The following is an 8,799-nucleotide window of genomic DNA, read 5'->3' on the forward strand; positions in this document are numbered from 1 at the left end:
CATGTCTGTTTCTTCTGAACAGAAAGAGACCTCCTTGGATAATTCATGTCCTGTTGTAATAATGAAATATATTTTAAAATCCAAACACAGACAAGCAGCAGTCTCTAAATCAAGCTATGCTAATGTCAGCTGCAGATAACTACACAATGCAGCTCATTGCATCCAAGGAAAATGGTGAAGGGCCTGTCTCTAACAGCAGGCAGAGTCCGTGTCTTGCAGGGCAGATGAAGTTGGTTGAGAGTGATGTGTCAGTGCTTTTAATACAGGCTGAGTCAGGTCAGTGGGACTGAAACATTACCATGAATTATTAATATCAGCTGGGGACATCCCTGCTCCGAATATAGCCTGCACCAGATCAAGTTAGCAGTGCTGCAGCTTTGGTTACCGTAGTTCTCTGCGCTGAAAACAACTGCAGACTCAAAAATAGGAAAGCACACTACCAGTTCCTCTTCAGTTCTACCTGGACTCGATGATACTTCAACCACAGATTGTTTCTGTAGTGGCTGATGATCCCATGACCTGGAGTGTCACATGATTAAATTTGTGAGAAATCTGTGGTGAGGGCCTTGAATGAAACCACCCGTTGTTGTGCGTACTACTTCTTGCTTTAAGGGGAGGAAGGACAGAAAGAGTCATAGTAACACATTAAGCAAAGAAACCCCACGACCCAAACCAGAAGAAGTGCAAACACTACATTTTGCTGATAGCTCAAACAAAGACGTCACGCCAGTTTAAACAGGCTGAAAATGTCAATAGTGTGTTTACTGATGTGTTGCAGTAGCCAAACTGAACTAACAATAACACACACGCTTCACCTTTCCCCAAGTACCTTCTAAAGACGACTACTAGGTAAGAGAAGTGTTTGATTAATACAACCACTATCAAATTCAACAAGTTTGCACCGGCTGATACCTCCACATTTAATCACCTGACAAATAAAAAAAGCAGGATCCATGACTTTATATTGCTTGGCCTGCTGTTTTGCTTTTATTGTTCTGATTAATCATGCAGGACGAGTTTCCAGGCGAACACATGTGTCTCCAATCTCTGCAGTGACGCACTATTAAACACATGTTTCAGATTTATTTGTGGTGTTGCACTTGTATAAAACAAATGGCATAATAAAATCAGGATTAAAGATGAATAGATCTTTACATTTTCACTGGCAGTTGGATAGCAATCATCAAGACTGATGCCAAAGACAATCCTTATTTATGTGTCATGTTATTACAAAAGAGGCGTACCAGTAAATTAGTATTAATGATGAATTGACCTTTGAATGCAAAAGAGAGGAGAGCTACAGTGAGTAACAATCTGAGGTCTGCAACCAGAAATCATTCCCAGTATTGATTCACAAGGAATCGATCCAGTATAGTGAGTAGAAAGTAACAATGTTGAATGTTCAGACTGAGCACGTGCTCATCGTCAAACCTCTACATATTCATGTTGTAGAAATCCCTGAATCTGTCTGTAAACTGATCAAAACATCCCTTTATAAAAAAAAATTAAGCATGGGATCTGCATCGCGATGTTTTATGGACAAGGTCTTCATGTGACTTGGTGGAATGATGAGGCCATCACATAAGATTCAGGCCTCATTTATCAAGATCTTTCCACAGCTTAACCCCCGACAGGCCTCTAGAGGGCTTGCCAATCAGAGGGAAGAGGGTTTGTGGAGTGGGGGGTCTTAAAAAGAGACAGCAGCTGAAATAAGGAATTTATAAAACACCAGTGAGAGAAGAATAGGAATACTGCAGGGGCACCAGAAGGAGAGAATAAAGGCTAGAAAAGCAAAATACCCCCTCTTTAGAGATGGTATTAGCTTCACATTGCCCAAAAATGTTCAGTAAACTTCAATAAATGAGCAAAATATTAAGTTTAAGAAACCAAGAACATTGACTCATGACTCAATAAACTGATCAATCAATAGGAAGATTTCTATAAGGGACAAACTCATTGCTGGTGGTTTGACAGTCCTAGAAAAATATGTGCTTCAGCAGCATTACCTAACCATCACTATATTGTCTCATGATGAAAGATAAAAGATATAAGCCCACATGTATTGATTCTATTCTTTCGTCTGCTCTACTGAGGTCATTGAAATTGATTAACAAATAGCAGCAATTACTTCAAATAGGTGACATAATTTTTATTTTCATCTTTTTAGTGCTAAATCATAACAAGCTACTACAGGGGGGCACCAGAGGCACAGAATGAAGACTAAACAAAGGGAAAATGACCCCTCTTTAGGCTTGAAAGATGTGAGATTAGGGACTTCGAAACAGTGGTGAAGAGGCTAGAATCAAGAAATAGCCAACATTTTGCTGTGACTAAGGATGATTCAGACAACTTTTTCCTTTTTTCCAAACAGATGGCAGTAAAACACTCAGAAAAGTCATAATTTATCTACCAAGGCTGAAAAGATCACAAAACCTATGGAACTGAAACTAGCATTAACAGAGCTAGCACCACTAGCTTTCTGATCTCCTCACTGATTAATATCTGCGTACAGCTTGCTGCACTGCATTTTATCCTGGCCAAGTGGTTTTATGCCAGTTTAATCAAATATCACCTACATACAACTTTATCTGCAAAACTGAGATCACATATGTTTGCTGCACTTGTTTAAATCCAGGTAGTAGAGCTTTACAGCATTATGGGAGAAGCCAGTAATGGGAGCCACTGCAACACAGCTCATACAAAACGCATCATCAACATTTTGGGACTTTAATCATCTAAAATATTAGTAGTTTATCTAACTGACAGGTAACTTGAGGCTGATGACAGTCTACTGTTGAGTTGACTGAAAAAGAACATGCATTCTGCAACAGTAAACCTTTTGATCAATAAACAACCTAACCATAGCCTTAAAAGGCATCAATAAACAAACTCTGAAGTGATACCATAAACTAAAAGTAGAAACAACCAATGCACCTGCTTTCAGCAAGAGGAGGCAGGGCTGCTCACATTCTGCCAAAAGACACTGCGAAAAAAGCAAACATTAAATCTTTACTGGTGCTTTTCCTTCACTGCACCGTTTAAATAATATCTGCCATAAAAAATGTGATAATAATATGAGGAGACTTTTATAACCGACTATTGAGGGTAAAATTTGAGGCTGGAACTGTGCTATGAGGCTCATTTAGCCAAACTATAGTGTTTTCTTCTTTTTTTTTTCTTAATTCATTGGCATGCTGCAGTACACCACAAACAAACTACGAATTGGCACACTAACAAGGAACATTTCAAGTGACTCACTTCCTGATAACAACATATTCTCACGGGTTGTTCTCTGTCACAATACAACGTCACTGCAACTATCAGCAACGTCACCTGAGTGTTTGGACGCTCTACATACATTCTTCAGGCTGTGTCAAAGACGTCATTGTGTGCTCACTGCTCAAGGATATCTGCTGTTCTTTTTCAATACACATAGATGATATTCAGAGGATCTTATAATTCAAATTATAAAGGATTTCTTCTACAAACTTTGCCGTAAAACACGAGACAACTTACAATCTAAGTGTTCCAAGAACAATACATGTTCTCACAGAGCTCAGTTCAGCAGTCGCACAACACAAACACACCCTTCTGACCCTCCGATGTTTTCTCTTCAACTGATATCCTATTGGTTCACAGTTAAGGGTGATCACTGTGAGTGTGTCCCATTTCAACAAGCATTACGTCATCTTGGGGAAGCACAGATAATGTTTCATTTGACATTTTTTAAATGGAGAAGAAGTGGTTTAAACTTTGGTGACCTGAGTTCTATCTGGAGAGACTTTTATTTCAGATGCAGCAACACCAAAGATAAACAACAAAAGCATAATAGAGTATAAAAACCATTTAAACCAGTAAGATTTCTGATAAGAAAACATGCCTCTCAAACTTTTCTTGCGGCAAAACAAACTCTTATCCGAGTGTATTTGCAGCAACACTGCTTTGGCACCAGCATGAGAACTGAGCGGTGCAGCAGAGGGCCTTTGTTTGACTGACCCTTATCTACTGTTCCTGATAAAGTCTGTCGTAAATGATCACACAGGGAAGTCCATGCATGACATGCTCACCAAACACGGGCTTTCATCACATTAACACATACCACTGAGCCAAGCCTGTTTCTGTAGATTGTGCTGGTCATTACAGTGAGGATCAGTCATGTGTCTGGATTTATATGCCTCTGGTGGAGGAATGATCAAAGGGCAGAGGAATGGTGCAAAATGCATGGCAGAGTTTGCACCATTCAGAGCGGAAACGATTAAATCATAAGATAAGACAAGCAATTAAAAAGTTTTGAGTATAATTTCTCAGTTAAAGTAGTCGGACAAACCCAAACCTACTTGTCCAATACAGACTCAAAAAATTGGCTCAAATATCGTCAACAAAGGACCAATCCATTGGGTTCACCAATACAACTCAAGCAAGAAATTCCTGAAGTGGCCAAAAATATTTCTAATCACAAAAATGTACCAGATGCGTCTCTAGTCCGGCTGCCTCTTTCTATTCAAGTCAATGGATCCGCTCTGTTGCAGTCTCCAAATTTTGCCAGGTGCCGCAGCAGTGACGCATCAATTTACAAAAAGCAGATCAAGCCGGGAAGGAGGTTGTGCATAGAAACCACCTCAATATGCCTGTCGACTTACAAAATACTTCACATATTTCATTTGTTTTATTGTTTTGTTTTTACTCACACCAGTGGTAGCCATAGCAAATGCTTAACTTGTGCTGTTTGTGAATTTGCGTGAACTCTCAGCATTATTGTAAATGAGGGTAGCCCTCAATGTTTTTTTCGAGATATTTAAAATATGGTTGACGATGATGAAAATAAAACAAAACGTGTCCAAACCAGATGGTATTTAACTCGACTGTGACTAGGGATGGGTACCGAATTAGGTACTTTTATAGGTACCAACCGAATTCTGTCAAAAGTACCGGGTATCGATTCATGTAAAGCCAAAAGGTACCATGTTTAGGTACCTAAATGCATCCTTGTGACTGTGAGGGAGAGAAAGAGTAGGTGATTTTTCCATGCTGGACATGAACACAGCATTGCAAGGTTATATATTGAAGAATAAATTTGTTAAATTGAATTTTTTTTATATTTCATTATTAAACAAGTTGCTATTTTTTTTACCAAATAAACATTTAAAAAGTACCAAAACTTGGTACCTTTGAGTACCGGTACCGATTGCCAGGTACCGGGCATCGGTACCGTATCGTTTCAAATGTGAAAGGTACCCATCCCTAACTATGACTACAACAGCAATCAGATATAATGAGTGAAGCCGGGCCGCGAGTCAGTAAATTTGAGGTTTTACAGCCTAACTTGAACGAGGAAAGGATCATCGTTGGGGTTTGAATCCAGGGAACTCCTCGGTCTGAGACTCTAGCTGTCTGGCGGTCTGGCTACGTGTTGGACTAAATACAGAGCCGGAGTGAGTTGATGAATGAGAGAGCAAGCAGCAGATGCACATATTTGGTGTATCATCCTCATATTAAGGTAAAGAGAACGCTAAATACTGGTATCGGATCAGGTCAGTATCTGTATTAGCTGATACAAAAGCCAAGTTCTGACTGATTGTTAACATCCCACTCCTCTGAACACGAACTAAACAATCCCACAAAACCACAAACTTAACATTTGTTGACAGAGAAAGTCTGAATAGTGCATATTACTGCTTAATAAGACTCCAAACCACAGCATAATCTATAAAATAATCTTGGCTCTTAGCCACTGAAAATGAAAAGCAGCAGCTGATTTATTCTGTTTGCTTACTGTTTGGCACAAAATGATTGCCTCTGAATACAGAATGATACAACATCTGCTGTCATCAAACTGAAGCCAGGAGTGATAGAGGAGCAGAAGCCAGTCTGGTGGAGAGGATTTCTGCTCGAGTTTCAACATGTGGTGTGAGCAGATCAATATATCAATACAATGATTAACAAATCAATATCAAACCTACAGGGTGAAATGACTCAAGCTGTTTCCTATAAAGATGCACCAGTCAATGTACTAAGAAACCAATACATCTATGCATGGATTTAGAGAAATGATTGGGTTTTATTTGCATCATTGAGGAGTTGAAGAGAAAGAAAAGACATGGAGCAAATGGTCGAGGATGGGAGTCAAACCTGCAACTTTGGGATGAGGATGACAGCCTCTGTACATGGGTGTCTGTCTTTTGAGTATTAAAACCACAACGCAGCTGTGGATGTCATTCAGGTGGCCTGTTGGTGTTTTGCACCTGAACATTAAATGCTTCATGGTTTCCTGTGACATTTCTGGGCTGCTCATCTTTTAAGCACTCCAAACAAATCTCATATGGCATGCTGAAAAATCAAACCTCAGAGATTAGCTCCAACATCTACGTCCCATCTTAATGGGATTAAATTACACAGGAGTTAAGTGGTGGGGATAGTAATCTGATTAGTGAAGTGGTGAGAAAATGAAAACGCTGATATGTTGAGGGTACAGAGGACTAATCCTTCACTGAAGCTGAAGGTGCTCTGCAACAAAAGATGTCCCTGATGGCTGCTGTTGCAGTGCAGTTGTTTACAGGGATGTGAATGAGAGGAGAAGATATTCAGCCATTTATTATTTCTTATAAATACACCAGCATGTGTTTTGTGGGTGGCTCAGCATAGATAGGACAGCTGTTGATGTGAAACATACCAAAAACAGACAGCTGCTTCAATCTGTCACCGTCCAAACACATTTGTCATACAACAAATGTATATCCACAGATGCCATTCAACTCATCACACCAGAATTTAACTGTTAATTTATAATTTATTGTTTTTAACGGGATTAATGCAAAATAAAGCAGAACAGCATCAGAACGGGACCCTAACGATACTGCGATGATGCTAGCAGCTATGTTAGCATGTTACATGGGGCCCCACATACACAACATACGCCAAAAATACACCTACCTTTACCAGAGTCGAGTAGGTTCCCCCTTTTTAGAAGTCCGGGTTATGTCAGGGAGATATTATCCACAAGATACCTCGATGGGAGCGCATTAGCCAGCCTCGCTGATTCGCTTCAATGGTGTTTTAGCCTGTGTTAGCAGCGAGCTAACAGTTCAATCTGCTGGCCCTGAACGCACTCTCTCCTCAACTTGTTTTTCTCCTCAGGTTGTTTTCTCACCTGAAAGTCTTCACCTTTCAGATGTTAACTCACACAAAGTAACCCAATACGCAAAAAATGATCCGCAGTTTGTGAGATATTATAACACAGAGTGTTAAAAAAATTCAAAATGTCCACGACATTCAGCAAGGAAATACAAAAGGCAGAAATGCGCCGTGCGACCTCCGGCAGAGAGACAGCTTTTCCTCCAAAGTGTGCCGCACCCAGGTGTTTTCAGTCATAATCTCCGAGCAGCTTCGGACACAGACGAGAGGAGCTACATGGAGGCTGTTTGAGAACAACATGAAGCGGTGGGTTTCTTCTCTGACTGCGACCTCTGAGAGACAGAGTGGGTGAGTGAGTCTACATGGAGCAGTGAAGCAGTGGGCTGTCCAACACAAGGCGCTTTTCCAAGTGGTGATGCGTTCAGGGTCTCGCGCAGACACTTTCAGTTGTTCCCAGTGTCTGGGATTAATTTCCCTTTCTGGTAAATACCAACACGGGGAATTATACTTATAACTGAAAGCGGAACTAAAAGCGTTCGTATGTATTTCCTATGTCAACTGTATCATTAATTTTTTTATCACAATTTTGAACTCACACATCAGTATTTCTAATCAAGTGGCGCCCCCTGGTGTACAAACCCTTGAAAATTCTTCTACACTTTTGAAATCAGGATATTTTTTCCTCTTCTTATTATTGACAGAAGAGGAATTGAGATAATTCTTCACAATAGAGGGTATTTTTATGCATTAATCACAGGGATCCAGTAAGTTGTTCCTTCTGTAAAACTACAGCCTGTTTGTTTTCCATTGTACATTTTTCTTGATTTTTTTCATACAGTACACCAGTGATTTCCAAGCAAGGGTATGCAAATACACAACAAAGACAGGTTGATTATTTTGATTTTTTAATTTATTTATTTATTTTTATGTTTATTTATAGGTTTGTTTGTCTATTTATGTTTCATCCAAGTAAAAAAAGAAAGAAAGAAGATGCTAATTAAATATTCAAATCAATAATAAGATGATTTTCATTTAATGTTCATGCAATGTTCTTTCAAAGAATCATCAAAAAGCACAAGTAAGGGGGGTACTTATGGTAAAACAAAAAGGCTTAGGGGGTACACAAGACAAAAAAGGTTGGTAATTACTGCAGTACACTATTTAACTTAGATATCTGAACTCCCTCTTGGTTTTGATTTTTAGTCTTTTTTATGTTGTACAGAGAGACGATACTTGGAGAATAAAGGTGATTGTGATTCTTCTTTTCTTTCAATTATTGTGAATTGTGGCTACAATCTCGATTTCTGCTTGCCCTGTGTCATATATATATATATATATATATATATATATATATATATATATATATATATATATATATATATATATATATATATAATTTATATATAATTTATATATATAATTTATATTTAATCTTTATGTCTTTTTATGTAGATATTGACCTTTGAATCTAGAGTTACTAAAAGAAGAAAAAAAAAAGTATTTTATGTATTCTATAAGTTTTCACATTTAACCCTGACTATTTACTATATTGATTTAATGAAGTATTTTTTATGACAACCACAAGGACTGTTTTATCCTTTTAATATTTTACCCATTTTTGTTAAATTTTGTCTGTCTTTTCTTCAGTGAAGCATTTTCTGCAACATT

At 38.5% G+C, this 8,799-nt stretch overlaps 1 protein-coding gene across 3 annotated transcripts in view; it reads right to left on the reverse strand.

Annotated features, from left to right (window-relative positions):
• Positions 1-7,522, reverse strand: part of erbin (erbb2 interacting protein) — a 76,437-nt gene extending 68,915 nt beyond the window's left edge. For all 3 annotated transcript variants that reach the window (XM_074689790.1, XM_074689792.1, XM_074689789.1), the window contains exon 1: positions 6,931-7,522. The gene's annotated coding sequence lies outside the window, so the exon portion shown is untranslated. The remainder of the gene's footprint in view (positions 1-6,930) is intronic.
• Between the last annotated feature and the right edge of the window lie 1,277 nt (positions 7,523-8,799).

Source organism: Halichoeres trimaculatus, unplaced genomic scaffold, assembly GCF_033239565.1.
Source record: "Halichoeres trimaculatus isolate MK-OKI-2021-1 unplaced genomic scaffold, fHalTri1.1 fHalTri1_scaffold_16, whole genome shotgun sequence".
Lineage (NCBI taxonomy): Eukaryota > Metazoa > Chordata > Actinopteri > Labriformes > Labridae > Halichoeres > Halichoeres trimaculatus.